Source organism: Aquarana catesbeiana, linkage group LG02 (assembly GCF_042186555.1).
Source record: "Aquarana catesbeiana isolate 2022-GZ linkage group LG02, ASM4218655v1, whole genome shotgun sequence".
In the NCBI taxonomy this organism is placed as follows: domain Eukaryota; kingdom Metazoa; phylum Chordata; class Amphibia; order Anura; family Ranidae; genus Aquarana; species Aquarana catesbeiana.
The window spans coordinates 517100828-517128810 of record NC_133325.1 but is presented as its reverse complement, the minus strand read 5'-3'; the positions used below and the strand labels follow the sequence as shown (position 1 = coordinate 517128810).

General features: G+C 42.6%; 1 long non-coding RNA gene across 1 annotated transcript; it reads left to right on the top strand.

Annotated features, from left to right (window-relative positions):
• The first annotated feature begins 375 nt into the window (after nucleotides 1–375).
• On the top strand, nucleotides 376–27442 carry LOC141129999 (uncharacterized). Its single transcript, XR_012241938.1, has 3 exons — nucleotides 376–547; nucleotides 683–762; nucleotides 27306–27442. It is a non-coding gene; the product is annotated as an uncharacterized lncRNA (long non-coding RNA).
• The last annotated feature ends 541 nt before the right edge of the window (nucleotides 27443–27983 follow it).

Here is a 27983-nt window from a genome sequence, read left to right as displayed (position 1 = left end):
ATTCTGTCGTACGAGAATTTTCGTATAGTGAGTATCCTCTTCACTTTCGACATGAGACTAGCATGCAACAAAAAAGGACGTTCGGTCATCTGAAAATCTGATCATGTGTACGAGGCTCCAGTAAAGACCTAGAAAGGGAATGGTACAAGAAAATGACAATGCAGCGCTAAAAGAAAGACTGCATTTGATATGCGTTTGCTCTGCATTTGATTCTGTTTGACGCAGCTGGATTGGATGTAAATAGCAAGAGCAGGTTAGATGCAGTATAATTGTGGTTGCTATGAATAATTAATCTTTATCATTCTCCTTATTTAGCTGCTTTTACTTTTTTATGTCAATATTTACAAGCATGATCAGATACAGAAGGTGAAATTTGTCTTTCTAGTTCACGTTCAATGCTCTTTATTTTCTCTGTTTTGAACAGAACAAGGCCAGCCAATGAAATTACAGAGGTGTTGCTGTCTGAGCCAGTCTAAGTATGAGAATCCTCTGCAGCATTTCCTTGTCACACACAGAGAGGGGAGTGGTGGATACACAGCGAGAAGAGGTAAAGAGATGCTGCAGGTTTCAGTCTTCAAATCTACTGTCTAAATCTCCAAAGTGATGTTGTGGCACTTCAGACTTCATGTTTTGCATTTTTTTCTAAAGGTAATCCAATAAATGATTATTTCTTTTGCTGTAGAAGCTGATGTGAACGGAGCCTTCACTAAATGTACTGCCGCATTGAAGAGAGGAGAACAATCTCACCAGCTTTTCCTGCAGGCAAGTAAACAGATTAAGGTGTTTAGGACACTGAAACGCAACATCCAGGTTTCGGGATTTGACGTAGTCTACTAATATTCTATTTTTTTTTTTCTCCAGTGCAGGCACTTGATTCTTATAGCAAATAGTAAAATAATCAGATATATTAAAACTGAAGCAGCCACAGTTGTGCATAGTAACCAATCCGCTTCTAACCTCAGCTTGTTCAGTTAAGCTTTGAAAATGAAAGCTGGAAGCTGATTGGTTGCCATGCACAACTGCTCCAGTCTTAGTAAATTCCCTTCTGTGTATGTGGCATGAAAAGCAATACCAGTTCTATGTGAAGAAACTGCAATGACCGTTGTTACACTACAAGTTGGGCAGCTGAAATGTACTTGTATTAGGCTATGAGGATTGATGTTCTTGGAAAGCACGACAGCCAACTCCCTAACGCCCTCTTTTGTGGAGTCAGACCTCCTGTCCTACTGTATATTTTTTTCTTTTAACAGTCTACAATTTTAGGATTATCACATAATTAGGATGTCTGGTTACCTATTCATGCACTTAATAGAAATCACGTTCAACATAAATCCCTAATTGAGAGGCTGACGCTAAACTGTTGGGCTATGGGTAATGTTTTTGGCATTGCAAACTATTAGCTGAGGTTGATGCCCATTGTTAACCCTTCATTTTCTTTAGGAATATCAGTGTAAACATGACAGCTCTGTTCTCACACATCGACTACAGCATTTCATAGGCTTGTAAGGCCAAGAGGACTAATGCATTATGCATTTAAAACATGAGTAATTTTGTGCACGTTTTACAATGTATAACGATTGCAGGGAAAGCAGGCCTCTTCATAAAGACATGTCTCACAGGTATCTAAAAAATGATGGCGTTATTACAGGCCATGAAGGCAGCTAACTCTACTCTTGGCAGAGTGGCTTATACGATAGATAGTAAATGAGAAGCAGGGTCAGTAATGGGTCACAAAGTACCAATATGAGAGCACAGTCACCATTTCGAGTTTAGTCCTGAGTTTTGAACTCAGAGGTCAGTGCCATATTTGTGGAATGGCATTGTACTAGCTTATTTTTAAAGATATCATTAAACAAATTATATTTTCATAAAATTTTGTCTGTGTTTCCTGAATGTTTCTTTGAAATTGAGCAGTTTGTTTTACTAATAGAATCTCTGTGATCTTATAATAGGTGTTGATTTACTAAAGGCAAATAATTTGTTCACTTTGCAAGAGAATTTTCCCTTAGCTTGATGAATTTGGTGAAAATTCACTTTGCAAAGAATACCCATTCAGACTCTTTTGCTTACACTTTATTGGTTAAGCAAAGGAAAATTGTCCTTGCAAAATAAACAGCATATTTGTCTTTAGTAAATCAACACCAATGAGTCACCATAACGTCACTGTATCCTTTTCTACTTTAACCTGCTGCTGCATTGTTCTTGTGCGGCTGTGTGAGCTAAGCAGATATTCTGCTATACCTTGCCTACTGCCTGCGAGTCTGCCAGCTATGCATTGGACGGGTTCATAGAACACAACAGTCCCTCCCAGAGTGAAAGTAATCAAACTAGCTTTCATAATATTCAGAATGCAGTTCAAAGAATAAGCTATTATGTACAATATGGCCTATAGAGTGCAGGGGTCAGTACTGTTTAATGGGCAAAACAGAGTGCAGTGGTCAGAAGTATATGATATAGTACCCCTTACATTGCTGAATGAAGAATGGCTTGGTGTCTGAAAATAAATTAGTGGGGAGAAAAATCACATCTGTATCAGGCAAAGGAAAATAAAAATCCCTGTATTTGGACCGCCATTATTAGTAAGAGGAAAAAATGTTCAGGGGCTGGTTTCAGCGAGAGGAAACAATACTCAGTTAGTGATCAGTGGAAGATAATAAATGCTACCGCATGGGTGATCATTCTGTAGAGTACTGCAGAGCGGGAAGATGTAAATGAGTGAGGACCTTTTTTTTTCATACGGAGGTCTAATATTCAAGGATTTGGGAAGTGTTGCTGCTTTACACGGACCTGGAGCCACATTTAAGGCTTTGGATAGCGCTTTCACTCCAAACAAATCTACAGACCTTGTTTGGCAATCCGCCATACCTGACTCTCTGCTATCACCAGGCAAATTGAATTGGGTAAATTCCTGTTCTTATAACATTATTATGCAATATTGGTGTCGAGGGCTGGCATCCACTGGCACTCCCGCTGGCAGTGCTTCATCCATTTTTTTTTTAAGTTATATCGTGGAACTTTTAACATGTAAGACAAAATTATGACTACAAATACTCTTATTAAATATCTCTGACGAAGGTGCTTGAACCAGAAACGCGTTGGTTACCAGAGATCATTACATACCGCAGAGTAACAACCTTCTTTTTTGTCATACATACCATGTAACCTGTTGTTTTTTGTCTTGTCTATGTTGCTTTGCATACTTGTGTAGTATTTTTCCATATCTATTTAAATACTGGTCATTACATGATCAAATTATTTTATGTATATTCAATAAATTATATTTTCTAAATTTATATGTGTTTGCTGACTACAAAGTCCCAACGAAGGGGGATTCCTTTTTCTTCATGGGTGATCATTGGGAGGACCCCTGACATCTCACCAAAGCCCCCCCAAAAATAAAAAATAAAATATTGTAAAAAATGAATGAAAAAGTGTAAAAAAATAAAAAAAAAAGCATTTTGAAAAAAAATTAAAAACAAATGAAAATGAAAAAAAAATCAATTATCAAAAGTAAAAAAACTACTGACACCGTCCACTGCCACCCACCCACTTCCCCAGAAGCACTGCGAAAAAATATTGAGAAAGTGATTTAAATAATATTTTGACGCGGGGGGACGTTTGCGGGCGCGAATCGCTACCTCCCTGAAATGAGTTTGCCACCTCCCTGAAATGAGTTTTTGCAGGTTGGGATGTCTGATGTAAGTGGGTCGAGTCTGGTCCCTTTGCAGAGACTGTCACTTCATTACATGGCAGCCTGACTTTAAGTCTATGTTCTACCATTAATAACCTCAGATCATTCAGAGTGTGAATCATTAATTAGTACTTTCTGAAGGCAGAAAACCCTGTCTTCCCTTAGACCCGGTTCACACACGGGCGGCACGACTTGCAGGTCGTCTCAGCGAGGAGACCTGCAAACGACTTCCGCGGCGACTTGCAAAACGACTTCTGTATAGAAGTCTATGCAAGTCGCCGCAAGTCGCCCCCAAAGTCGTACAGGAACCTTTTTCTAAGTCGGAGCGACTTGCATCGCTCCCCTTAGAATGGTTCCATTGTACAGAACAGGACGATACTTGTCAGGCGACTAGGTTGCCTGACAGGGCGTCCTAGTGTGAACCGAGCCTTACAGTCCTTTACTTACCTGTCCCTTATCTAGAAAGATCGATTCAATCCTATGAAGAGCTCACTCTCCAGACTCTGATCAAGAGCAGCTGAGTGAAAAAAATAATTGTAACTACACATAAAGTCTGGGCTCAAAGTATTGCTGTCGAGTAAGGGCCTGCAATGGTATTGGTAGGTATATATATATATATATATATATATATATATATATATATATATATATATATATATATATATATATATATATATATGTGTGTGTGTGTGTATATATATATGTGTATATATATATAAAATATTATTTTTTTTAATGCAGCTTATGGGGTAAAAGCTGGAGTTCTGCTTTATACTACACATTAGTCATTTGTGGGAAACCTGTGTGAAACATTTTTTAGCAAAGTCCAAAGTATTTTTTACCTGCCAGCTACTCTGACTTTCATTTTACTTCCTCATAAAAAGAAAGTAGATTTATTTGACAACTGGTCTTTCAATAATCCATACTGGCTATTGCTAATTATAATTTCTTACAGTACATGCTGACGTATGTGGTCTATTAGCAAATCTCAAATAGGAGGTTTTCTAGTCAACATTACTTTCTTCCAGATTTGCAAATGTATATTTTGCAAAAATTCCCAATATATATATATATACACACACACACACACACACACTATATATAATATATATATTTTTCCTTGCATATATTTTCCTGTGTTTTTTTTTTTTTTTTTTATGAGCCTTGAACATATTTTCTGAGTTTATGTAACACTGGTTGCTATGTTACAGATTCTTATCTCAGATACAGCGTATGTATTGAATATATTATGAATGGTGTAATATTGATGCTAGAGATGATGTAAGAGACTAGATAACATAATGTGATTTGTGTTTTCAGAGATGTGTTTGGCTAGCCATCAAAGTTGTTTTTATCAGGTTTTTAGAATCATTTCATCCAGTAACTCCAACTTCATGAGAAAAATAATGGCAAGTAAAACATAATATACCAATTGTATCTATAAACAAATAAAAAAATGATGATAATAAAATAAATTAAATAACTTATTGCCAGGAAGCTAGTTGTTAGGTAATTTGGACAGGGTAAAATCCCCAAATCCTCACTAAATTTAATAGGTACGATGCCCGGCGGGTGTGGAGAGGCGACTCTTTGTACATCTTGCCGCATGTATGCGTTCCTTGATCATCCGATCGAGGGCGAATACTGCTGTGCAAAATGTAAGCACATTGTTTCCCTGGAAGCCCAGGTTCTGAATCTGGGGAAGCAACTGTCAGCACTGAGAAGTCCCTCCATACTAAAGGTGAGCCAGGAACGTACACGGCAGGTGCCGGCAGGGGCCAGCACAGAGGCGGGTGGAGACAAAGAGGTGCAGGCACTAGCAAAGAGTAGATGGGTGACAGTCAGGAGGGGTAGAGGGGGAAGTGCCAGGGAGGCCGATCCAGGACTGGAGCATCCCAATAAGTACGCTCCATTGAGTGACATTGGTGTAACCAGTCAGGGACCAGCACTGCTGGAGTTGAGGGACTCTCCTAGCTGCCAGGGGAAGAACTCCTCCAGTGAGAGTGGGGGGGCAGCAAAGGGAAAGGAAAGACAGATTCTGGTGGTAGGGGACTCAATTCTTAGAAGGACAGAGAGGGCAATCTGTAACCAAGACCTGAAGCGCCGAACAGTATGTTGTCTACCGGGCGCTCGGGTTCGGCACATCACGGATCTTGTGGACAGATTACTGGGAGGGGCTGGGGAAGACCCGGCTGTCATGGTGCACGTTGGCACCAATGACAAAGTCAGAGGCAGATGGAGTGTCCTAAAGAACGATTTTAGGGACTTAGGAGCTAAATTGAGGAAAAGGACCTCCAAGGTAGTGTTCTCAGGAATACTACCGGTACATCGAGCCACACCAGAGAGGCAGAGGGAGATTAGGGAAGTAAACAAGTGGCTGAAGAGCTGGTGTAGTAAGGAGGGGTTTGGGTTCCTGGAGGACTGGGCCGACTTCTCAGTCGGTAACCGGTACTATAGAAGGGACGGACTGCACCTAAATGAGGAGGGTGCAGATCTGCTGGGAATGAAGATGGCCAAAAAGTTAGAGGGGTTTTTAAACTAGGCGATGGGGGGGAGGGTCAAGAGACAGTGATAGCCAGCGCGGAAGATATTCCAGAGGGTAGTATTGGGGGCATTAGTGGTAGGTTAACCAAAGCACAAAAACGCAAGGTAAGTATAGTAGCAAGTCCAAGTTGCAATCTTGAAACACCCAATACGAGGACAATATGCGACCGGTCTAAACTATGTGGCATGTTCACCAATGCCAGGAGCCTGGCGGATAAGATGGGTGAACTAGAGATACTGTTGTACAAGGAGGATTTGGATTTTGTGGGAATTTCAGAGACCTGGTTCAACAGCTCTCATGATTGGCTGGCAAACATTCAAGGGTATACCCTATACCGCAAGGATAGAGAGGGTAAAAAAGGGGGAGGGGTATGCCTATATATCAAGAATAATGTACAAGTGAATGTGAGAGATGACATCACTGAGGGGGCTAGGGAGGAGGTGGAATCTTTATGGGTAGAGCTCCAAAGGGATGAAGCTAAGGGGAAAATAATACTGGGAGTATGCTATAGGCCCCCTAACCTGAGGGAGGAAGTGGAGACGGATCTCCTATCACAAATTGGATTAGCAGCAAGGATGGGAAGTGTTATCATAATGGGGGATTTTAATTATCCAGACATAGACTGGGCGGAGGGAACCGCGCATTCATTTAAGGCTCGCCAGTTCCTTAATGTCTTGCAGGACAATTTTATGGGTCAGATGGTAGACGCACCAACTAGAAATAAAACATTACTAGATCTACTGATTACCAACAATACAGACCTGATAACAGATGTGGAAATACGGGGCAATTTAGGTAACAGCGATCACAGGTCAATTAGTTTCAGTATAAATCACACAAATAGGAGACATGAAGGGAACACAAAGACACTGAATTTCAAAAGAGCCAACTTCCCTAAACTACAAACCTTGCTAAAAGGCATAAATTGGGATAAAATATTAGGAACAAAGAATACAGAGGAGAGATGGGTTTGCTTTAAGAGCATATTAAATAAGGGCATTAGCCAATGTATCCCATTGGGTAATAAATTTAAAAGAGCGAACAAACATCCTGGATGGCTTAACTCTAATGTAAAAATGCATATAAAAGCAAAGAAGAAGGCCTTCAAAAAATACAAGGTTGAGGGATCATCCACAGCATTCAGAATTTATAAAGAATGCAATAAGAAATGTAAGGGTGCAATTAGGATGGCTAAGATAGAACATGAAAGACACATAGCGGAGGATAGCAAAATAAATCCCAAGAAATTCTTTAAGTATGTAAACAGTAAAAAAGGGAGGACAGACCATATTGGCCCCATAAAGGAGAAGAATAAATTCAATACCTCTGCCATCTCCCCAAAGAATGGGGAGATGGCAGAGGTATTGAATTTATTCTTCTCCTCAGTCTTCACGAGTGAATCGGGGGGCTTCAGTAACCAAAACTGCAGTGTTTATCCTCATGACACAACACAGGAAGCACCTACATGGTTAACAGAGGACGGAATTAAAATTAGACTTGAGAAACTTAACATTAATAAATCACCGGGACCAGATGGCTTGCATCCGAGGGTACTTAGGGAACTCAGTCAGGTGATTGCCAGACCGTTGTTCCTAATTTTTACAGACAGTATATTGACTGGAATGGTACCAGCTGATTGGAGAAAAGCCAATGTAGCACCAATATTTAAAAAGGGCCCAAAAAACATCCCTGGGAATTACAGACCAGTTAGCCTAACATCAATAGTATGTAAACTCTTGGAGGGGATGATAAGGGTCTATATACAAGATTTTAGTAATAAGAATGATATCATTAGCAGTAATCAGCATGGATTCATGAAGAATCGTTCTTGCCAAACCAATCTATTAACCTTCTATGAGGAGGTGAGTTGCCATCTAGATAAAGGAAGGCCCGTAGACGTGGTGTATCTGGATTTTGCAAAAGCATTTGACACAGTTCCCCATAAACGTTTACTGTACAAAATAAGGTGCGTTGGCATGGACCATAGGCTGAGTACATGGATTGAAAACTGGCTACAAGGGCGTGTTCAGAGGGTGGTGATAAATGGGGAGTACTCAGAATGGTCAGGGGTGGGTAGTGGGGTCCCCCAGGGTTCTGTGCTGGGACCAATCCTATTTAATTTGTTCATAAACGACCTGGAGGATGGGATAAACAGTTCCATCTCTGTATTTGCAGACGATACTAAGCTAAGCAGGGCAATAACTTCCCCGCAGGATGTGGAAATCTTACAAAAAGACCTGAACAAATTAATGGGGTGGGCGACTACATGGCAAATGAGGTTCAATGTAGAAAAATGTAAAATAATGCATTTGGGTGTCAAAAATATGAATGCAATCTATACACTGGGGGGAGAACCTCTGGGGGAATCTAGGATGGAAAAGGACTTGGGGGTCCTAGTGGATGATAGGCTCAGCAATGGCATGCAATGCCAAGCTGCTGCTAATAAAGCAAACAGAATATTGGCATGCATTAAAAGGGGGATCAACTGCAGAGATAAAACGATAATTCTCCCGCTCTACAAGACTCTGGTCCGCCCGCACCTGGAGTATGCTGTCCAGTTCTGGGCACCAGTCCTCAGGAGGGACGTACTGGAAATGGAGCGAGTACAAAGAAGGGCAACAAAGCTAATAAAGGGTCTGGAGGATCTTAGTTATGAGGAAAGGTTGCGAGCACTGAACTTATTCTCTCTGGAGAAGAGACGCTTGAGAGGGGATATGATTTCAATTTACAAATACTGTACTGGTGACCCCACAATAGGGATAAAACTTTTTAGCAGAAGAGAGTTTAATAAGACTCGTGGCCACTCATTACAATTAGAAGAAAAGAGGTTTAACCTTAAACTACGTAGAGGGTTCTTTACTGTAAGAGCGGCAAGGATGTGGAATTCCCTTCCACAGGCGGTGGTCTCAGCGGGGAGCATTGATAGCTTCAAGAAACTATTAGATAATCACCTGAATGACCGCAATATACAGGGATATGTAATGTAATACTGACACATAATCACACACATAGGTTGGACTTGATGGACTTGTGTCTTTTTTCAACCTCACCTACTATGTAACTATATGTAACTTCACAAATAAGTGCTCTTGTGCTCCAATCTTCTACAAAGTGCAACATGCTCCAAAGTTCCACTCTGTGGCGTGACACACTCCCCTTCTGTGTCCCCACTCACCAGATCTATTGGACCCCTAGCTTTTCAGTCTAAGGGTCAAACAAGCAGAAAGTGTTTATTGCACAAACATTGATTCCTACTTACAAAACTCCAAGATCAAATAGGCATGTGTATTAATCCATGAATACCATCAGGAATGCCACTTCCAGCGTGCGTTCCACCAAAACCAGAAGTGAAGTCATATGAACAAGGCGTCATCAAGGACCTCATTTCCGATTGAACAGACCACGCTTTTATATACAAGCTTTTATAGACACCGTGGTGCTTATAGCCTTTCTTTATTATGTTCACATGTTCTCGGAGTCTGACTCCAAGCTTTCTAGTGGCTCTACCAACATAATGAAGCCCCCCCGAACAGGCTAAAAGATAGGTAACATGCGTGGTCCCACAGGTGATAAACTTTTTTATCTTGGAGGACTTCACATTTCTCATCTTACTCCTGGGGTGAATCCCACAAAAGTTTATCACCTGTGGGACCACGCATTTTACCTATCTTTTAGCCTGCCCGTGTGGACTTCAGTATGTGGGTAGAACCACTAGAAAGCTGGAAGTCAAACTCAGAGAACATGTGAACAATATAAAAGAAAGGCTATAAGCACCACAGTCTGTCTAACCACTTTAGACTTCACCATGCGAGGGATCCGATTGGTTTGATGTTCTGTGGGATAGACTTAGTAGAGGCCCATTGGAGAGGAGGCAACCTAAAAAAGGCCATCTCTCAAAACGAAATGCAGTGGATTCATCATTTGGGTGCTCTGAGTCCTTTTGGGTTGAACATTGAGCTAGACTTGAAGACTCTCAAATTGGTAATTTTTTAATTTTTTCAATTTATCTCATGGTTAGTATTAATATGTCATTTTGTTTTTAATTGTCATTTGTCATTTTTTTGTATATTTATTTTAGTGTATTTATTTTTATTTTTAAAATTTATTTTTATTTTCCTTCTTCATTTTTATATTTATTTACATTTTTATTTATTTGTATTTTCATGTTTAATTTTTATTTGTATATTTTCATTTTTATTTTCAATTGTTCTTCAGTATGCATATTTTGTTTCTAATAAAGGCTGTTCGTTACAGTAGTTTTTACATAATAGGATGTTTTTTATGTTTTTTGAACTAAGATATGTATATGTGCGTAATTGACGTCTTTTGGACAGAGTATATAGATATTTCTTTTCTTTTTCTATGTGAAAATGGCCGCTGCTACTGTTGAAGGTAGTAATGTGGCCTTCGGTCCAAGAATAAATGGCCGCTAGTAAAAACCCATTGGATAGACAAGAGGGAGGTGACTCCCCTTGTAAATAAAAGCTTGATCTGTTCAACCAGGAAATTAGGTCCTTGTGGGAGGTTGAGATGATGCCTTGTGGGAGGGTGAAACGCGCTGACGTAATTTCCGATGCGGAATCCATACGACGTAACTTCCGGTTTTGGTGGAACGCACGCTCGATGCGGCGTTCCTGATGGTATTCTTGGATTAATACACATGCCTATTTGATCTTGGAGTTTTGTAAGTAGGAATCAATGTTTGCGCAATAAACACCTTTTTTACAGTACTTCACTATCAGTTTCCTTTCTTTCCATTTATAAACTGCTGTGCTGGGGGAGATCTTTATGGACCTGTTCAAGACATCAGCCCCTGCTGGATTTCTGCTTGTTTAACCCTTAGACTGAAAAGGTGGGGGTCCATTAAATCTGGTGAGTGGGGACACAGAAGGGGAGTGTGTCACACCACAGAGTGGAAATTTGGAGCACGTTGCACTTTGTAGAAGATTGAAACACAAGAGCACTTTTTTGGGAAGTAATTTAAAAGAGAAGTATATATTTTTTTGGCCCATTTAAACTTACCTAGGTGGATGCAGCATCGGTCCAATGCTGCATCTGTCCCCCGGCGCCTCTGTACTGAGAACCGAGTGATCGAACATCGCAGATGTCTCGGTTCTCACAGATCCCCAAATGGAGAGCTGCTGACTGTCAATCAGCCACTCTCCTCTCTGCTCTTCCACGTTCACTGGAGTGCTGAGCTGTGGAGGAGCGGGAAGCGGCTGTCTCAGGCTCTCAGCAGCCTGCTGAGAGGCTGAGACAGGCATCAGTCCAGGCATCTGGCGGATCCAGACTTTATTGTCTCAATGACGTGGTGCCTGTACTGATTCCAGTGACGTCAGCAGAGAGCGGACTTCAGACCGCTCTCTGCTGAAAATGGGTCACAGGAGTGCAAAACAAATTGCACTCCTGTGACCCATAGGAGAAGCCCAGCTAAACAAGCTCAGGCTGGACTTCTCCTTTAATTTATTTTATTATCATCATTTTTTTATTTGTTTATATATACAATTGGTATTAACCTGTACACTGCTGCAAATGTCATGTATTAATTTGTAGCTTAAGAGCACTATAAGAGAATATTTCTATGACACAATTGTACACAATTTTGATGAGGTAATTTACACGGTTGTGAGTGCTGTAATCTACATATTTATATCATATCAAGTTTTTAGCACTTTGTGTACAGATGCTGCAAATTTCTTTTTCACATTATATATATTTATATTTTTTTCACCTTAGCTCAAGTTTTTATAAATGTAAAAAATAATATAGCATATACAGTTGTGATATATGTGATTCTGCACTTCCGGGTAGGAGGCCAGCCGCTTCTGCTGTGATTAGTCAAATCACTTAGTGAAAGCAGTGCTCTTTACACACAAAAACATAGGTTAGCCACACAGACAAGAACCCAGCTAGAGTGTGTGAAAACAAACCAGAGGATTAGTTAATATGTATGCATTCTGGACAAAGAACAGAAGTCCAGTTATATGGGCCTGTAAAGAAAGACCCAAATAAGGCCTAATAAGGCCTCTAAACATGATAGGAAAGATCTAATTTTCTCCACTAAATCCTCAACTACTCAACAATCTGTTAGAATTATAACACAATATTCTAGACATCATGCTCAGTTCTGCAAGATTCTAACTCAATATTGTCCCTTTTAGCTGATACATCTGCACAAAAATATATTAAACATCAACCAGAAATTAGCTATCGACGGACTCCCTCCCTTATCCCCTTCCCGCCGACCGTACGCAGATATGCGTACTCGGCTTTCCGGGGTTATACCGGGATGATGCCCACAGCTGCAGGCATCTTCCTGGTATCGTTGTTTACAGCGGGTGATCGGCTACCCGAGTATAACAACCGATGCGGCTAAAAGCCGCTCGGCTGTTATACCGGAGGAGCGGGAGGGGACATCCCCCCCCCGCCGCCTCCCGCCGCTCTTACCGGGCCTCCCGTGCGATCAGGAGGCCTGGTGTCCAAATGGCTGCCTCCGGCGGCTGTGGGAGGGCTGGAACGAAGCTGTGGACGGCTTCGTTCCAGCCTTCTCAATGTAAACGCGGAAGCAACGTCATGACGTCACTTCCCGTTTACTCGGCTGCCAATGGCGCCGGTTTTTAAAAAAAATACAGTATTCAGAATCGCCGTTTTCGGCGATCTGAATACTTTGATGTGCAAAGGAGGGATCGGGGGTCTTTTAGACCCCCGATCCCTTCATAAAGAGTACCTGTCACCACCTATTACTGTCACAAGGGATGTTTACATTCCTTGTGACAGCAATAAAAGTTAAAAAAAAAAAAAAAAAAAAAAAATTTTAAACACAATTTACAAAGTAAAAAAATAAATAAAAAAAAATTTTTTTTAAGTGCCCCCGTCCCCGCGAGCTCGCGCAGCGAAGAAAACGCATACGGAAGTCGCGCCCGCATATGTAAACGGTGTTCAAATCACACATGTGAGGTATCGCCGCGATCATCAGAGCAAGAGCAATAATTCTAGCCCTAGACCTCCTCTGTAACTCAAACCTGGTAACCGTAAAAAAAATTTAAAGCGTCGCCTATGGAAATTCATAGGTACCGTAGTTTGTCGCCATTCCACGAGTGCGTGCAATTATAAAGGGTGACATGTTTGGTATCTATTTACTCGGCGTAACATCATCTTTCACACTATACAAAAAAATTGGGGTAACTTTACTGTTTGGATTTTTTAAAATTCATGAAAGTGTCCCTTTTCCAAAAATTTGCGCTTAAAACACCGCTGCACAAATACCATGTGATATAAACTATTGCAACAATCTCCATTTTATTCTCTAGATTCTCTGCTAAAAAAATATATATAATGTTTGGGAACTCTAAGTAATTTTATAGCAAAAAATACGGATTTTAACTTGTAAACACCAAATTTAAAAAATAGGCTTAGTAATGAAAGGGTTAAAGGGACAAATTGCTTTGTAGGCACTTTAACCCCGGGGGCACCGATCCTCCATCTCAAACTGGCACTTTTGCCTGTAATAAATACAATGTGTGTCGCTTTATTTTAGAAGGTCAAACTGTGCTTCTCCCTAATGGTCACACACATACTCTTCCTTATAGAATCTCATGCCAGACAATTGGAGTAATATACCTCACCAAATGTGTATGTGGCAGCTTTCATAAAACTAAATGACCCTTTTTTAAAAGAATTAGGGATCAAACCATCCCCAGGGCTTTTTTTCAGTCGGAACTCACCGGAACTGCGTTCCGGAACCTGTGGCAGCCCTCTCCTCTCCTCTCCTCTCCTCTCCTGGGAGTGACATGTCTGCTGTCTGCATGATCATCAGATGCATGTCTCCCGTCCCTGCAGCTGCCTGTCTCACTCACACACTGTAGAACGAAGCTGTCTCCTCCCCCTCCTCCTTCTCATTCAGCTCTGTATACACAAGAGGAGGGGAAGCAGGAACACGCGCTGATTTCAGGTCTGTACAAACTTTTTTATGCTTTATAGATAGACAGGGAGGAGGGGGGAGAGTGGCTGGGATTGGGAAGGAGGAAACTAAAACGATGTACACTTGGTGGAGTGATTGGGGGATTAGGAGGATATGTGCTTTGGTATGAGAAAGGAAATATGCCAGAAATCAGTGTGGGATTAATTTGAAACCTGACAGCCCCCTCAAGCACTAGCTCCGCTCTCCCCCAGCACATTCCCCCCCCACCTTCCAGCACTAGCCCACCTCTCCCCCAGCACATCCCCCCCCCCTCCAGCACTAGCCCCCCTCTCCCCCCAGCACATTTCCAACCCCCCCTTCCAGCACTAGCCCTCCCCCTTCCAGCACTAGCCCCCCTCTCCTCCAGCACATTTCCAACCCCCCCTTCCAGCACTAGCCCTCCCCCTTCCAGCACTAGCCCTCTCCCCCCCTTCCAGCACTAGCCCTCTCCCCCCCTTCCAGCACTAGTCCTCTCCCCCCTTCCAGCACTAGCCCCTCCCCCCTTCCAGCACTAGCCCTCTCCCTTTCAGCACTAGCCCCTTCTCCCACCAGCACATTTCCAACCCCCCCTTCCAGCACTAGCCCTCCCCCCTTCCAGCACTAGCCCTCTCCCCCTTCTAGCACTAGCCCTCTCCCCCCCTTTCCAGCACTAGCCCTCTCCCCCCTTCCAGCTCTAGACCTCTCCCTCTCCCAGCACTAGACCTCTCCCTCTCCCAGCACTAGACCTCTCCCCCTTCCAGCACTAGACCTCTCCCCCTTCCAGAACTAGCCCTCTCCCCCCCTTCCAGCACTAGCCCTCTCCCCCCCCTTTCAGCATAGCCCTCTCCCAGCACTAGCCCTCTCTCCCCCCCTTCCAGCACTAGCCCTCTCCCCCCCCTTCCAGCACTTGCCCTCCCCCCCTTCCAGCACTAGCCCTCTCCCCCCCCCTTCCAGCACTAGACCTCTCCCCCCCCCTTCCAGCACTAGCCCTCTCTCCTCCACCTTCCAGCACTAGCCCTCTCTCCTCCCCCTTCCAGCACTAGCCCTCTCCCGCCCCCTTCCAGCACTAGCCCTCTCCTGCCCCCTTCCAGCACTAGCCCTCTCCTGCCCCCTTCCAGCACTAGCCCTCTCAGCACTAGCACTCTCCCCCTCCACCTTCCAGCACTAGCCCCCCCTCCTTCCAGCACTAGCCCTCTCCCTCCCAGATATTTTCCTTCTCACAGAGGGCATGATCATTGCATCTGGGACCCCGAGAGATGGAGGACATTTACCTTGGAGGCCCACACTAGCTCTTGCTTGACAAGCCTAGTGCCAGAACTTGTTCCAGCACTGGGCTCCAGGACTCAGCCCGGATTCATGGGACGCTGGGATTTTGTTTAAATGTCAGGAAAGGCCCATTAAAACTGGGACAGTATGAAGGTTTGAATTTGGATTAAAAAGGGGAAAGGGTCTAGACGGTCTGGAGCTGGACATTAGAGAGCTTTTAAGAGCCCTTCCCACTAAATCAGATATCCAGGAACTGATATCAGCGGTGGAACAGTCGTGTCAACAAGCAGTGGAAAACCTCAGAGAGGACACACGTGCAATTGGTCACAGGGTAGTGTCACTAGAAAATAGTCATGAAGCAGTGGTACAAGCAGTAGCAGACATTCAAGACACTGTAAAACAACATGAGGAAGCCCTGAATTTCTACAGGGACCAGTTGGACGTCTATGAAAATAGAGATTGTAGACAAAATATTCGAATAAAAGGATTACCTGAAACAATTCGGTCACCTAAATTGCTCCCAACTGTTCAGAGACTATTCCGCCAGATAATAGGGGACTCATCACCAGAGAACATTGAGGTGGATAGGGTCCACCGTGTCCCCTCTAATGTAACCCCAAATTCTGAGAAGCCAAGAGTTACCATATGCAAATTACATAAATATACTGTTAAGGAATCAATTATGAAAATAACTTGAAGCAAATCTGAAATTATTTTCGATGGAGTACATGTATCTCTGTACCCTGACTTATCACGTAGGACCTTAATGCAACGACGGACTGTTAAACCTCTGTTAGAGGCTCTACGCGCAGTAGAAACTATCGATGGGGGTTTCCGTTTAGCCTCATGGCCTCTTGAAATGGCAAGACAGCAACTCTGCGCACTAAGGATGATTTGCAAGTGTTTGTAGAGACTTTAGATTTACCCCCAATTGACTTTGTGGACTGGAGGAGGAAAAATTTTATGAACCCCCTACAACGCCCTGCCCAATGGCAACAAATGCCCAATAGATCCCAATGTAGAAATCAATCAAAGGGACATAAGGAAATGTGATAGACATGATGGGGTTCACTTTGTGGGGAAATTGAGATAGATGGGGGAGGGGAATAGGAAAGGGAATGGTTTGAGGATTAATTTCTTTAATTTTGGGTTTTTTTTTTTATATATATATTTAACTGTTTACTTGTATTTGGGGTCTACGTTCACAGTTCAGTGTGTAAACAGGGATTGTGTTTGTGTGTATACATGGGCTCATGTATACACCCTTTGGAGTGTATGTGATTTCATGATATACCTATTGCATATACAACAGAGATCTGGTGGATCTCATATAAAAATATGCACACGAGATATGTATATGTATGTGAGCACACGTTCCTTACACACGGTTGGTGATAGACAGCACTACTTCATTTATTTATATGTACCTCTGTGATTGGGTGCGTTGTGGCACACCTATGTGTGTGTGTGTATATATATATGTATATGTGTATATATATGTATATATACACATGTATATTGTTCACAGTGTGTTTATATGGGTGGGTACATGGACTCATGGATACTTCCTTTGGAACATGTGTGACCTCATGATATACCTATTGCATATACAACAACAGAGATCTGGTGGACCCCATATAGAAGTATACATATATATATATATATATATATATATATATATATTTTTTTTTAATAACCTAATCTAACACTAGGAGAGAGTTGTAAAGATGGAGGATAAAATACCCTGCGTCCCCCCAGTGTTTAAAAAGACATAAAATTTGGTGTTTAAGAGGATAAGCAATGGAGGGAGGGGACGGGGTGGGAATATGATATTATCTTCAGAATGGAGGTGTTTGTCAAGGTGAATAACATATGAATAGGTGGGTGTTTTTTTTTTTTTTCTCTTCTTTTCCTTTCCTCCTCTCTTCCCTGCTCCTTCTCCCCCTTTTTCCCCGCATTTATAGGGGAAAAAGGGGGGATCACCCGCATAGTGTATGAGTAAGAGGGATGATAGGGAAGGTCTCTATAGAGGGGACAAATAGCCGGATGCATTTATAAATAAAGGGGAATATATTATGATGCCCGAGGTGGAGGGATATATACAAATGCATGGGAGTATGGGTGTGGGTCTCCCAGTAGGCCAGGTCCGATATAAGGGACTTGATATCCTGCGGTGTAGCAGGAAGGTGGAGAGGTCTGGGGGGGGGGGGACCCCTCTCAGAGTTCTTTATCGTTTAGTACATATTCCCCAGAGTGGAATATTGGGGTGGAGGAGAGTGGGTGGGAGGGGGGGGGGATGGGGTGGGAGGGATGGTGTGGGGGGGGGTTACTTCTCTTTTTGGAATTCTTCCCTTTTTTTTTTTTTTTTTTCACCCCCCCGGGGACACCTGCTGGGAGCAAAGAGACACTCTAGCTACTGGATGATTATATTGGGCAATAGTATTATCGGATATGGCAGCCCCAATAAAGGTGATATCATATAACGTGAGAGGTTTATGTTCACCACAAAAAAGGGGTCGTCTTTGGCAGGAACTACGCCACCTTAGGGGTGACGTGGTTTTCTTGCAGGAGATGCTCTTCGTGAAGGATTCCATTCCAAACATGCTCATGCATGTGTTTAACCAGTGGTTTCATGCACCATCCCCGATCGGGAGAGCAAGGGGGGTAACCATAAACTTTAGAAAGACATGTCCAATGGTTGTAATAGCCTCACAAACAGACCCAGAGGGTCGCTTCCTGTTTGTAAAGGGAAGACTACACGGCTTCTGCTATACATTTGCCTCAATATATGCGCCTAACACCGGAACGGTCAACTTCTTTGTAAAGTTCTGAAGGTGTTGGAGGAATTCAGGGAGGGCCTTTTGAGGCTGGGGGAGATTTTAACCTTACCCTAGATTCAAAGATAGATACGTCAACGGGCAAAACTCACATATCTTTTAAAGCATTAAAGCATCTAAAACAGCTCTTACATTCCTTTCACTTGGTGGATGGATGGCGTGTAACACATTATGGGAAAAGGGATTATAGTTATTATTCCAAAATACACGATACTTATTCTCGCCTAGATATTTTTTTGGTGGACCAGTTCTATCTTGAAAGGACCCGTTCTTTCACTATAGAACCAATAACAATTTCAGACCATGCTCCGATTACCGTGACTTTCCTTCCAATTTCTGCAGGCCACCTAGAACGAACTTGGCGGTTGAATGAATCTTTACTGGAAGATAATAAAGTGGTGGAGGCTTTATCTTGTAAGATAAAAACATATTTTGAAACAAATATGCCTGGAGAAGTTTCAGAGCAGGCTGTTTGGGAAGCCCACAAATCAAATCAGGATAGCACACGGGTCACGGATTAAAAAAGAGAAACAAAAAGAAATAGTAGATTTATTGAAAGAGATTAATGAATTAGAAATCAAACATAAAAGACACTTGGACCCAGCAGATTCCCAACAATTGGAGGACTTGAGACATAACTTAGCACAATGCCTAAAAAACAAGCATAGATACTATGCGCATTGGTTTTATGAGCAGGGCAATAAATGTGTTTGGCTACTTGCTAGACAGCTTAAAAAACAGCAAGAATCCAGGCATGTGCATACCCTAATAGTCCAAAGTAAAAAGATAGTGGAATCTCAAGCCATTGCAGCAGAATTTAACAAATTTTATAAGGCTTTATATAATATTCATACTGTTTCGCCGAATGCGACGGGAGAACAGCGTAAATTAGAAATTCGAGAGTATATAGAAAATTCAGCGCTGCCCTTGCTGCTGCCCACGGTAATTGAGAAATTAGATAGACCAATTTCTATTAATGAATTAAACGAAGTAATATCGAGTCTGCCAAAAGGTAAAAGCCCAGGACCAGATGGGCTCACCAATTCATATTATAAGAAATTTATTACCAGATTAGGAGGCCCATTATGTAGCTATTTTAATTCAATTAATGCCTCCAATCCTTTACCTCCAGAGGCCTTGTTGCCATACATAACGATACTTCCTAAACCAGGGAAAGATACTCAGCAGTGCGCGAACTACAGACCCATCTCCTTGTTAAACTCAGACACTAAGGTTTTAGCAAAAATTTTGGCTCTTCGGTTACAGGATCATATAGTGAAACTAGTTCACTCTGATCAGACGGGATTTATGAAGGTCCGTGAGGCCAGAGATAATACCATTCGGGCATTACACACCCTTCATTGGATGCAACACGGCCCCAAGAGTGATATTGTCAATGGATGCCGAAAAGGCATTTGACAGGGTGAACTGGGGATTCATGACGGAGGTGCTAAGGGGGATGGGTCTGGGGGAATGCATGATGGGACACTGAGAGCGAGAGTCAAAGTAAATGGTACACTGTCGGATTATTTCCAAATACGTAATGGCACAAGACAAGGGTGTCCATTATCCCCGCTGTTGTTCGCTATGATATTAGAACTATTTCTTCTCAAAGTGAGGGGAAACTTTGAAATTCAGGGGGTACGGGTCGGATCAGTTGAATATAAAGTCTTGGCATATGCCGACGACTTATTATTCTATCTTTCATCACCACAGACATCACTACCGGCTTTGATGGCAGAGGTCTCTAAGTTCAGAGACTTATCTAACTTCAAAATAAATTTTGAAAAGTCTATACTGTTACCTAGTCATGTCCCCTTAGGAATGAAAACGATTTTGCAAAATTCTTATCCCTTTATTTGGAACAAAAACTCTTTGGCATATTTGGGAATACATATAACAGCAGATCCCAAACTACAGTATGATTTAAACTATGGTTCCTTAATGAAGGGGGTAATGGGGGACCTGCAGAAATGGAGGGGCCAGTTATTAACCTGGTTTGGAAGGGTCAGCGCCATAAAGATGAGTGTACTACCCAAAATAATTTATATTTTCCACACGGTGCCAATTACACTCCCACAAAGTTTTTTTAAAACCTTACGTAAGGCCTTCATAGCATTTGTATGGAGTGATAAACATCCCAAATTGGCGTATTATGTTTTGCGTAGAGGCAAATTGGAAGGAGGAATGGGACTACCAGATGTAGCTTTATATTATAGAGCAATGTCTTTAGTGCGGATCCTGAACTGGTGCCTCGACTCCGCAAAGAAAATATGGATCTCCATAGAGCAGATAATGGCAGGCAGGAAGCTGGCCGGAATCCCGTGGATTCTGAGTACAGACAGGGGTCTCTCAAAACGGACATCACCATTAACAAAGAGCACACTCTTAATTTGGGATAAATTAAATCAATCAGGAGACTATGCTCCTCGGATATCCCCTCTGACCCCATTGGAGGGGTACCCATGGTTTCCTCCAGGGGAGGAGGTAGGATTTTTTGGAGGCTGGGGGAGGGATGGGGATACGACATGTGGCAAATTTGCCCCTCATGGAACATTAACCCCCCTGCGAGATTTGACATCGAAAATGGGGAGGATACCTATGGAGGAGTGGAGATACCATCAATTGGGGTGCTTTTTCAAGGGTCTGAAACCCGGGATGAGACCAGTGAGTTCTCTTACTGCTTTTGAATCCATGTGTGTAAATATACCCACTGAAAGACACTTGATGTCACAGATGTATAGACTGATTCTCGCGACACAAAATCGAACAGTTCCATACTTCATTAGAAAATGGGAAGGAGAACTAGGTCATAATCTTACCACAGCACAAATTAAGAAACTATTTAATTTGACGTACTCTACGTCTATAAGCTCTCAGATTCAAGAAATGTCATATAAATTTTTGACTAGGTGGTATTGGACCCCAGTTAAGATAGCAAAGAGGTTCCCGACGGCAGACGCCAGATGTTGGAGAGGGTGCGGACAGGAAGAGCACCTTTCTCCACCTATGGTGGTCTTGCCCTAAGATTAAGGTGTTCTGGGAAGCAATTGCTTCTTGGGTTGAAAGGTTATCCCCTGGACCAATAAAGGTGACGCCCTGGAACTTTTTGTTTCATGGAACTTCAATGTCTGTTAGAGCTTATAAGAATAGTGTTATTCCACACTTACGAAATGCTGCCAAATCATTAATACCTAGGCTATGGAAGCAAACTAGAAGTGCAACCTTGGCGGACTGGAAGAAAGAGGTTAACTTAATAATGGAGGCCGAAAGATGGGTGCATGCAGCAAAAGATAAGAAAGATAAAAACATTGAAACATGGCAGGATGGGTGCGCTGCTTGGAAGAGATTAGATAGAACAACGCTGTAAGAGCAGTGTGGTCTCTGGGTTCGATCGTGGGTGTCCCGGGGGGGGGGGGGTATTTTTTTTTTCCCTCTTCTCCCTTATTAGTTTTTTTTTTTTTTTTTCACCTTTCACCTGGGGTTGAATAGGGGGAAGGGATAAGAGGTGGGGAAATGGGAAGGGATAGAGCACTTAGGGAGGAAGGGGGGCACAGAAGAGAAGGGATAGTTTGAACAGATGTAGTAAAGGGAAGAGGGCATACTTATTCACTGATTATGAAGGATGTATGGTTCATAGAAGCCTCATATAGTTCTCACTATTTTTTATTTTTTTTGGGATATTAAGGTTGACGCTTAAGGGTGATTTGAATTGGCTTCGTAGCCTCCTAAACAGAATTTTTTTGTACAGGCCGAGGGTTTTTTTTTTTTTTAAACTATCACAAAGACGGAATGACTTTTCAAATTTGTGGATTTGGAAGGGAAGTGTGGAGCACAATGGAAACACTATATTTGGAGGAAGAGATGAGAAGAGTGGGGGAGGGAGCACTACTGGTGTAGGGGTGGGAGAAATAAGGAAGGGGGAAGGTGTTTACATTTTTTGGGGTTTTCTTTTTTTGTGCTTAAAAGGGGGAAGAATTGTTAATTGTTAAGATAAATGTGTTTATGTGAATTAACTTGAATATTGTAGATTCAAAGTATGAAGTAATTTATATAATGGAAAATAAAAAATTTGATAAAAAAAAAAAAAAAAAAAAAAGAAAGGGGAAAAGTTTGTACTGGCAGAGGGGATTTAGGTGGGAAGATATGTGATGGAACTGGGGAGAGGACTAGTGTAGGAGGGGCTTGGAGGAATGAGGACAAGGGGAGAGGAATTGTTCCAGGATGGGGAACATGTTGTGCTGGAAGGGGAGATTTGGGGGAGAGAATTTGTACTGGGAGGAGGATTTATGCTTGGGGGATGTTTGGGTGGGGTATTTTTGCTGGGATGAGGAGCTGTGCTGTGATATGGATTAGTGGGGTGGAAGGAGATTTGTGCTGGGAAGGGGGATTTTTTTTTAGGGAGAGCTTTGCAGAGACTGAGTTCATTCAGAGAGGAGTGCACTGTGAAAGTGTGTGGGGGAGGGGGAATATGCGCAGAGAGGTAAAGTTTGTGTGCGTTTAGCAGAGGGGAGAGCAGAGGAGAGTTTGGGGGAACTTGTGATGAAAGGGGAGCTGAAAAAGTATGTGTGTGGAGGTGGAGGGCGAGGTCAGCAGAGAGGAGAGCTGGGGGGCTTTGTGATGAGGGGATTTGTGATGAGAGGAGAGCTAGGAGGGGATTTGTGATGAGGAGAGCTGGGGGGATTTTGGGGAATTTGCCTTATGTGATAAATTTGGCGCCGCTGTAAATCTCTCCTCTAAGGAAGGTGTGGCTGTGGGCGGGGTTTGGGTGTGGCTGTGGGTGTGGTTGGGGCAGAGAGTTGGACAGAGAGGGTGAGTTCCTGCACCTTTTCTCTGAGAAAAAAAGCCCTGACCATCCCTATTTCCAAACGGCTCATGACAACTGCTGTCAGCCGCCATGTTGGTTCTGCACATAATTTTGATCTTAACATGATCAAGTTCAGTGCTCTCGAGCATGTGCCCTCACATGTAAGAGGCAGTGGCATTGATCGCACACTTCTGCAATTGCAAACTAAATGGATTCATAATTTGAATGCCACCAGGTACCCAGGACTCAATGAATACATTAGTTTCAAATCATTTCTATAATTTACACTACATATGTGTTAGTCACATAATGTTAATGTGACAGTTCTTGTTCCATATTTTTAGACCATTCTTCTTCTGTATCATTTGATATTTGTTGCTGCTGTCAATATAGATATCATATTTGCTTTTCGATCTTTCTCCAACTCTCCACCCATGTCTCTCCTCGTAATGCTGTCTGCTCGACTATGTCTGTCCTATAATATGAACTTATGTCGTTGTACCTAACTACGTAACCGACTGATTCCTTCCTTATTATTTGTACGCTATTATTATTAATTTCTATGTTATTCTACAGATACATTTTTTGATTAGCTTTATATATATCTTTTTGTTACTTAGAATGTAATTATGTAAGGTATTGGTGTTCTTGTTGTTTTGTCTGCTTTACATAAAATGCATATATATTCTTGTCATGTACTTCGGGTCTGTGTTTATCCCCCTCTGGGGTGTGAGAATCCCTTTAGGGATATGCACTAATTATGGCACTTGCCCCCTCTCTCCCTGACCATTGTTTTGGGGGCTGGCCCACAGCTCAATCCTGGGATGGCTGTTGAGTGGGCCATGTGTGTGTGGCCGTACGGACGCCCAGGGGTTTTCAGCCCGTTGTTTGTCCCCCGTTCATTTTCCAGAGCTTGCCTGCCCTCTTCGGCTCTGCTCCGGCCCCTCCCAGACACAGCTGGCCTCAGTGCCATTGGCGGATGGGGCTGACCATCTTTCTCCCAGGCCGTGCCGGCCAGGCGGGACTTGGGTTTGCATGCCGCCTACGTCATGACGGCGTTCTGCCGCCATGACTTCTGGGACTAGTAGGCTGGCGCGGGCAAGTTCACAGGTGCATGAGTGGTGGACTCTTTTAGTCTGCGCTTGCTCGGTGACGTCAGACGCCATGCGAGCGGGAGGTTTATAAAGCCGGTTACTCCAGCAGACTGTTGGCTGGAGATCAGGGACGACCGCATCTTTTTCACCACTCTGTGCAGGTATATAAGTCACTGAGATTTCTTATTTGAGCTTATTGTTTATTGATCTTTTGGACTCTGTTGATCCATTGAAAGATATCCTTACTATACGGTTGTCTGCTGGTCTTTGATTCATTTTTTTCCTATGGCCCCAGCAGCGCCTGATTGGACATACTGGGGGATTTTCTACCTAAGCAATCTGGGAATTAGTAACAAATTTTTAATTTTTATTATATTGAGCCACGTGCCACATTTTTCATATATTTATAGATACAGTCATTTCTTTTACCTTTTTCGCTTCTTTTTATCCATGGATCAACAGTCCTTTTGGTCTTTTTATATTTTGATATGTCTCTGCACTATATATACTCCCATTCTTAATATGGGGTATATATATTTCAATGGTTAAAAAAGTTTTGTGCCTTAGTCTTGGGACAATTGGTCTCATCTTTACATCATATTAGCACACTGGCACCCCTGAACCCACTTGTTTTGTGGTTTGAGCATAGTGAGTATATACCCTCATTTTTGGGTCTTTCTTTACTGGCCCAGATAACTGGACTTCTGTTCTTTATCCAGAATGCATACATATTACCTAATCCTCTGGTTTGTTTTCACACACTCTAGCTGGGTTCTTGTCTACCTCCTGCGACTGTGCATGGTTTCCCATGAGCTATCCCTGGCTGGGGCCTTCTTTGACATCTTAAAACCCCCCTCTTCCTTTCTTTGGGGGTTCCCCCAAATTTTTCCATCTATTGGCCCGTGATTGATCGAGGTATGTGCTATATAATTCCCTGTAGTCATGACAAAAGTCTGTTTCTTTTACGTTCATGGTTATCACTTGTATAATTATTGATATTTTGTTTTGTATTCTGTGTTAGAGCTGGATTATTTGTGGTGGTCCCACAGTATCCCCTGAGAAAGCCAACAAACATGTTGAGACTCAACGTCTATCTGTGACCACCTTCCTTTTCTTTTGGGACACCAGCGACCCAATACATGTATTATGTATATGCTCTATTATGGTTTTAAATGGAAATTTTTGCTTTCTTTTTTTCATCTTTGTATCAATAAAGAAATTATATATTTTTTTATTTAACTCTTTATGTGCTATTTATTACAAGCACCGCAATAATCCCAACCCTCCTCTATTTTGACTTTCACTAAACGGGATGAGGTGCATGATATTCTAGAGCCACTCAGATCATCTCCCATGTGTCAGAATACATATTGACCTAAGTTTATGAAGAAATTAGATTTTTACATTTTTCTTATTGTATGTGTTTTATAGAAAATAAAAAAAATTGCTTTTGTTTCAAAATTATAGCGCAAAAAAATAAAAAAACTCAGCGGTGATCAAATATCACCAAAAAAAGGTCTATTTGTGAGAAAAAATCACCTAAATTTCTTTTATGTACAGCGTTGCAATTGCCAGTTAAAGTAACACAGTACCGTATAACAAAAAAAATGGTACAATATTATAGTGCACAGTGCAGATCATTTTTTTAAATACTTTTTTCATATGTTCAATCCCAGTGCCAGGCCTTCTGTAATTGGGACTGATTCACTAATATATATATATATATATATATAAGTAGATTATAATATATTATGGCTGCATTTTCATCATATATTATTAAAGTGCACAGAATTGTTTCATACCTCTCTCTTTTGGGATGGTCCCATTCCACAGGTAAAGTATGAAAAACATTGTAATAATGATGAATGTGTAGCCATGATTTATTTATAATATTTTACTGTAATCAATCCCAGTGGCAGTGTGTGTCTGTCTGGGCATGTCACTCAGATTGATTAGGCAGGATCTGGCCTGGGACCTCTCTTTCCACAGTAATCCAGCCCCTGGTCTATACTCTATGTATGGGGTGTATAATATAGGTGCCCCCCACATCATGTATAATATAGGGGTCCCCCAGTGTCTACCCATCCATGGGAGCCAGTGACAATAGACGGGACAGGACAGAGGAGGTGTCAGTCACTCAGGTGTGAGCAGATCCCACATGTCTGGAGGTCAGGGAAGTGGAGAGCTCACCATGGGGGGGGGGGGGGGGTGCTAGAGTTGAGCTGCTATGAGGGAGACATCAGATTGAGGTGGAAAGATGACCCATACTTTGCATCGTCTGCTGTCCTCAGGGAAAGATCCGATCCAGAGGTCCCCAAACTGTATGGGGATCTCTGGATCTGTCCTTAAGGACATTGATTTGGAACTGACCTGCTAACAATGGTGCGTGCTTGCTGGAACCAGGATCTGGATGGCTGCGGGGAAGATGGCAAGATGCTGTGGGTCACTGCTGGCAATTGCAGCAGGCAGCCTGGTGGCAACAAGACTGGATGAATGCCCGCCCACTGGGGCCCCGACACCAGTGATTTAATTGCCCCCCCATCACACCGTCTCAGCTACATTTGGGCAGCTGCACTGCCCCGAGAGAGGCTTGCTCTATCATTCCTGCCTTCTGTAGCAGCAGCAGTGACAGGAGGAAAAACACAGGACTAGTGCCAGAGGTGGTGGAACTCTGTTCTGCTATGTTCCGGCTGCAAAAAAGCCCTGCCCCCTGGACCAAGGACCCTTCCTGCCCTCGGGATGGTGTCACGCCTCTGGCGGGTGTCACCCAGGTGTGGTCCGCACCCCTATAGCGACGCCACTATCAGCAAGGCCATCTGTACACACAGTGTCCAAGGAGGAAAGGGTATGAACAGGGGGCAGAGGATTAGTAGGATAAAACAGGAGGTTGGTAAGCTGAGTGCTGAAGATAAACATGAGGAACATAAAGGTGATTAAGGAGTTGCTGAGCAAAAGAATTTTGAAATAAGTACAAGACGATCTCTGATTGGCTGCAGTGGAAAAGTGGGCAGTTTTTTGGCTGGACTTCCTTCTGAACCAACCAAAGATAACCTTGTATTAATTCATAAAAATACAAGGATGTTTCTAAATTGCAGATGCCTTATGACCAACCCTCTCTCTTTCCAGGTGTTGAAGGGAAGTAACTCGCAGCCGTGAAGGAAGACAGCACAAGCTTACTGTATGTAGCACAAGCTACTACAATGTATTCTTGCATCCTCAGAGGCCAGACAGTTCTGCAATGGTAAGAATTCATTTGATCCAAACTGGCCCAAATTCTTTAGAGTGAAAGTAAAGCTAGAGTTCTGCTTTAAAATAGCATGCACCTGCAAAATGGGCAAAAACTACAGTCTCCAAAATGATCAATAGGCATTGTTTTAAAACCTTTCCAGTGGCCAATGAAGTCATCTTTACAGCTGCCCACTGTGACCCAAAAAGACAAAATTTAGGTGCCGCTCAGGTAGAGAGGTAAAGCCCAAATAGACTGCTGTGAGTGCAGGCAGGAACAGAGAGCTCGTCCTAGCTCCAAGCTGCAGCAATGTCAAAAGAAAAGATCCATAAGCCGCACATCATGAAGCAGACCCATGTGCTGAAGTGAAATGAATGGCAGCCTCAGCCTGGACTCCACTCAGGCCATGCTCCACACATTTTGCTGCCCAGTTCACTTGTAGCAAAAAGTACCAAATTTTCCAGTAAATGCTGAAAAATGTAATCCATTGACTGCCATGACATGAAGGGCATGTCCTTGGCCATCAAACTGTTCAACTTTTTTACAATTTTTAAAAACTCATCCTCATAATAAAACAC